The 6,328-nt window shown below is 32.0% G+C and overlaps 1 long non-coding RNA gene across 1 annotated transcript; it reads right to left on the minus strand.

Annotated features, from left to right (window-relative positions):
- Nucleotides 1-3,938: 3,938 nt before the first annotated feature.
- LOC145803189 (uncharacterized) lies at nt 3,939-6,074 on the minus strand. Its single transcript, XR_014345310.1, has 3 exons — nt 5,949-6,074; nt 4,970-5,023; nt 3,939-4,204 (listed from the first exon to the last, which is right to left on the minus strand). It is a non-coding gene; the product is annotated as an uncharacterized LOC145803189 (long non-coding RNA).
- Nucleotides 6,075-6,328: the final 254 nt, after the last annotated feature.

The following is a 6,328-nucleotide window of genomic DNA, read 5'->3' on the forward strand; positions in this document are numbered from 1 at the left end:
AAAAGTAAAACAAACATATCCATGGGTTTCCTTTTAAGCAAATAGGGTTCATAAAATAATCCACGTAACTGAAACCTTTATAAAATATAACTTTTATTAAAAACATAACTTGTATAAAATAGATTTTGGTAAGTTAAAACATAAGTAAAATACATTTTGATAACTCAAGGTATAATATAACTCACCTTAACTTTAATACCTCACTCTTTCTTTTTCTTTTCTTTTTTCTTTCTTTTCTTTCCTGGTCTTCTTTTCTTTTCCATCTTACTGAGTCAACTTCTCCCCCATTTATACAAATTCAATTCGTGATGCCCAAGCAAACTGCCACGTGTCGCACCCTTATTAATCTCCATTAATACAATCTTATCCAAACTTAACTTAATTATTATTTATACTTTGACCCCTAAACTTTTAATAATTATATTATTTGACAAAATCACGCATAATAATATATAATAAATTATATATTTTCCGAACTGAGATTAAATAATATTAGTATAACTTCTACAGAATAATTAAAAATCTGGGTTTTTACAATCTTCCCTCCTTTTAAAATTTCGTCCTCGAAATTTGTTATATGTACAAACTATCCGCTGCGCACTCTGGTAAATATATATTAGATGATTAATCTGATGGAAATAGTATCTCAAAAAAAAACTTTACCAAAAACCACTCACTGTTTACTTGTTAAAAATTAGTTTGGGCCAAAATGAGAAATAATGGGTGACTTAAAAAAACTTTTCACTCGTATTGTTCACGATAAAAATAAATAAACGGAAATAAAATGAGACCATAATGACAGAATCATATGTGAGAGTTGAAAAAAATTTGAGATGAACTTTTCATTGATTGGAAATAATTTCAAAATTAGTATTTTTAAAATTTGAACCCACTTTTACAAAGTCGAAATTTTTTTTTTAATACTAAATTAGAATTTATGTATATTTAATTATATTATAATTTTTTTGTGGGTGTTTGACATCTTTTGTTTCTTCTTCATTCGTAAATTATATCTAATATCCTTCACAAATTATGCACAAAAAAAAAAAAATAATATATATATAGAAAATCATAGAAATATAATTAAATCGATGAACTAAATATAATATTTAGGTACTAATTACCCGCTAACGCACTTTTTAAATGTGCATGTGTCCTATGCTCCAATAATGTTTTTTTTAAAAAAAAAAAAAACCATTGCTCTGATACCATTTGTCACGACGCGCTCCCCGTACCCAAGGGTTAAGCATCGTGATGGCCAGTAACCGAGGTTACCTCCGGCCAAATCTTTAAACAAATTAATAAACGCAAGTGGAAGAAATATTTAAATAAGGGTACTAAAATAATCATTGGAGCGTCTATTTTTATTACAAAAGGTATTGACCAAAAAGGCCGATTTTTACATAAAAAAAATACATCAATAAAAGTGCTTTGTGCCTACTCCACACGCTGGTCCCGACATGTCACCTGAGAGTGGTAAAAAACTATAAGCTCATGGCAGAGTGAGAAATATTATACCAAGAGTATAAGGCATAAAATTCACCATGGATAATTAGTTAGGCCAAAAAGAGCTTGATACATAGCATACATAATACGGAAATCATTTGACATATAACATGTAATACGAAAATCACTATACAACCATAACCACGGTACATCACTAAGTGCCAAGCACTACACTGGTCAATGGATCCACAACAAACACTGGACCACAAAGTGGTCAATCACTAAGCCCATGGTTATTTAAGTCCCCCAAGGCATGAGACTCACTAAGCCAATGGTTATTTAAGTCCCCTAAGGCATGGGACTCCCGTGGTGATACTTACAAAACATATTTTCATATAAAGTCATAGCCAAATATTCTTTAAAAGTAAAACAACATATCCTTGGGTTTCCTTTTAAGCAAATAGGGTTCATAAAATAATCCACGTTTCATAAAACATAACTTTTATAAATATACTAATAAAAATAACTTGTATAAAATAGATTTTGGTAAGTCAAAATATAAGTAAAATACATTTTGGTAACTCAAGGTATAATATAACTCACCTTAACTTTAATACCTTACTATTTCTTTCCACTATCAAAGATCTTCTTAGCTTCCACTAATTTTTCCTTTCCTTCCTCTCTTTCTTTTCCTCTCTTCTTTCTTTCTTCCTTTCTCTTCCTTTTCTTTTGCTTTCTTTCTTTCCTGGTCTTCTTTTCTTTCTTTCTCTTTTCTTACTGAGTCAACTTCTCCCCCATTTATACAAATTCAATTCGTGATGCCCAAGCAAACTGCCACGTGTCGTACCCCTATTAATCTTCATTACTTCAAGTTTATCTAAATTAAGTCAATTAATACTTTGACTAATAAATTATATTATTTTACAAAATAATACATATATAATAAATATATTTTTTTAATTAAATAATATTAGTATAAATTCTATAAAATAATTAAAAAATCTGGGTTGTTACAAATAGACTACACACAGTGCACTACCAACACAACTTGGTTCTCACGGTTATGTTCATTATGGCCCTGAACAATGCTTGGTATTCATGAGTGCTCTAGAGAATTTAGCCTTATCAATTCTCATAGAACACTCCTAGTTCACACTCAAATAGGTGTCCTCGCTTATAAGGAATATCCTATTATACCCCAACTTGAACATTTAAATTATAAGAGTCATTAATAGCAAGGACCGGCCCTGGGCATAGGCCCACCAGGCCATAGCCTAGGGCCCCTTAAAATAGACCCAAAAAAGGAGCCCCCTTCTATTATAGTTTAGTGTAATATATTAGGTATGTTTTAAGTTCAAAAAAAAAAAAAATTAAAGAAAGCCCAAACTAACTTAAAATAAATTGATCCATTAAAAAATTGAAAGGCCCATTCAAAAAATTAGCATTGTTTTCCATTGAAAATATACCCAAAAAAGGAGTTCCCTCGTATTATAGTTTAATGTAATATATTAGGTATGTTTTAAATCCAAAAAAAATTAAGGAATGTCCAAACTAACTTAAAATAAATTGATCCATTAAAAAATTGAAAGGCCCATTAAAATAATTAGCATTGTTATCCATTAAAAATGATTTTAGAAAAAAACTAAAATATGCAAGTATGATTGATTTATTTGCTTCTTAAAATGCAAGAAGAACGAAGATCAAGTGACACTTATTGGTTGTTGTAATGTAATGCTAAGTATTTTTTGTGATTTTGATACAAATTTTTTGTCTTTTACTTTCTTATGAAAAAAAAAATGTGAAAGGCTCCAAAAATTTATTAGTTGATTATCGGCTTTAGGCCCCGAAAATCTCAGGGTCAGGCCTGTTAATAGCAAAGCTCACCCTACAAACGCTGCAGGTATCACTCTTCTTATCATAAAAATGGGTAGAAGATAATTTCTGGGCAAGAGATAATTTCCTTTAGTGAAACATGAGTCATCTATAATTCGAATGCCCCTTTGAACTCAGATCTTGAGATCTCCAGTCAGCTAAGTTGGGTTGACATTGTGGTAACTTTAAATAATAGGCTTAAAACCCATTTCCCTTGGTAAATGATACAATTGCTCTCTGCCTAGCCCTTTAGTCAATGGATCCGCAATGTTATCCTTTGACTTTATATACTCAATGGAAATAATTCCTTGTGAAAGCAATTGTCTAACGGAATTATGTCTTGGACGAATATGTCTGGACTTTCCATTAGACATCACATTTTCTGCTCGTCTTATTATTGATTCATTATCACAATGAATGCATATAGCTGACACGGATTTAGGCCACATTGAAATCTTTTCTAGGAAATTTTGAAGCCATTCTGCTTCTTCCCCAGTTTTATCAAATGCAATAAACTCATATTGTCACACCCCAAATCCGGGCATGACCGGCCGTGGCCCACAGGGACTTAGCCCAAGGCACACGTAAGCCTGAACACGAATCCAATCACATTGAACAACTGAACAATAGTCCAATAATAAATAACCAAAACTCAATCCAGACATGTCACAATTATAAACGGCAAAATCAACCGTAATCAAAAACCATCCAAACTTATGGGATATAAACAACCCACAAATCAAAAATAATCCTAAATGAACTTCGATAAGAATAAATATAAATATGCACAAACTTGACATAACACTCTAAACTAAAGGAATGCCCTAGAGGTCCATGCAATTGAGTCCCCGCTACGCCATGAGTCCACTCTAAGTCCTTCTAACACCTGGAAGTGATAAAAACTAAGTCAGCTGATAGCTCAGTGAGTAGCAACATGGATAGTAAATACAGTTTTGAAAACGAGGTTCAATTCCAAAATAAGTTATATATCACAGAAACTAGATTGGCATACAGTTTGGTAAATACAATCTGTTTCAAAAAGAAGGTTCCACAAATCAACACTTAAAATACTCATGTCTCGCAAGAACATGATAAACGACATTTTCCACTTAAAACAGATTATAACATGAACACCAATAATTTTCTGGGTACCAATAAAAACAAATAATCTGCCACACATTTCTCAGGCTATAAGCCCCGTTGGATCCAATACCGAACTAAGAGTCATCCTCAGGGTGGCACCTGGGCCTTTTCTCAAAGACGATCCGATTGAAGGTCACCTAGTTGTTTTTAAAGGTCTGTTCCTTACAATCGTTGAGCACTAGAGTCATCACGGCCCAACCCGGATCTGTTCCCTAGTGGCCAGAGTCACCACACACAGTGGAATAATTTCCCTGGACTAAATACACACATGGTCCCAATAATCAATACACATCAGTTTCGCAAAACATGGTAGTTCATCATTATAAACATGAGACCAAAACAAATAGTTTACAGTATGCCAAGTTCACACATGTTTCAGAAATAATTTGATTCAATTGATAATATAATAATTTATCAAAACAGTTTAATCATGAAACAACAATTTAATTTTTCCAACAGTTCAGGGTAGGGGAACATTTATAAAAATATGTAGCATGAAACTACTCACCTGGAAACGAAATAATATAATCCTCGAATAGAGTGTAAAAGTCCAACTAGTGGCCTGAACCAAGTATAAAAACTACGCGTCACAACTAATTTAAAAATACTAAAAAAAATAGGAACTAAGTAACCTCAAACTAAAACGCACTAACACGGCTCAACCCAACTCACTGTTACTCTTAAATATTATCTAAGTTCATGTTCTTCAAGGTCGAAAATCACCCAAGACATAGGTTCCGATCGAAACTTAACTAAAAATAACTTTAAGATAAAATAGTGTTTTAAACTAGTTTTCCCAATCTATTCGCTAACTTTGAAAATTACAAAACCCACTCCACGCTATTCGAAAAATTCCAATAACCTCCAGATATGATCTAATATATCCTAAGTTCCAAACCCAATTGGTTTCACTTGATTTGCTTATCAAAATAATTATCTACAATTTATTATATCCAAACAGGTTGTTTTCTGCAGCACTTTAAAGAAATTGACGGTTCTCTTAATATACACGAGCAATCAATGCAAGGCCAAAAACGTATGAAACTAGACTCGTAACCGGTTCTAATCACACTAATTTGATAATTTTTGGATTTATACCCAAAGAGAACAACACTCCCGAATTTACTATTTCGGACTGATTTCCTGGACAGATTTGAATACCTCAATTTATATGGATTTTGACTCCCAAAAATTATGAAAAAATTCAGATATGCAATTCAATGTGTAATTGATCTACTGTAAAAATTTCAGATTAAAATTCATCCGTTTGATATGGTTTCTTGATTTTTAAAGTTTGTGACTTTGTACAGAATTTTTGGACTGAAAATTACACCCAATCTTTACACATAAATTTAGCTCCTCAAGTTTCTTAATAGGATATCTATATACACAATACATAAACCTACAACCTCTCCATCAATGAACAAAATAATTATAGAATAAGGATGAAGAACAAAAAGAAGAGAAGAAAACCAAGGAGGGCTAACCTTTGATGATCACACACAACACAACACACCCAAAAGTTCTTTGATTGCAACATCTTCTCCTTTTTTTCCTTCTCTCTAACCCTCTCCCGTGGCTGCTGTTGTTGCCCTATGTGGTGAACAAATAATAGAGTAGGGTTTGTGTTTATTTTATTTTATACTAGTGGTGGGCACACAAAGGTCAAATAAATAGATAAATATACAAAACATATATATAAGTTACATGCAACTCAAATGGTAGGAGTCTTATATATTAACCTTGTGGTCTAGAGTTCAAGTCACCCCCTCCTCTCTCTCTTTTTATTTTTATTTTTATAATAAACCTTGTCTCTAAATTAAAGACTTTCACCATAAATTTATTTTAGGTTTAAAATTAATTAAAA

The sequence above is a fragment of the Camellia sinensis genome, chromosome 11 (genome assembly GCF_055761805.1).
Source record: "Camellia sinensis isolate YWXY chromosome 11, ASM5576180v1, whole genome shotgun sequence".
NCBI lineage: Eukaryota > Viridiplantae > Streptophyta > Magnoliopsida > Ericales > Theaceae > Camellia > Camellia sinensis.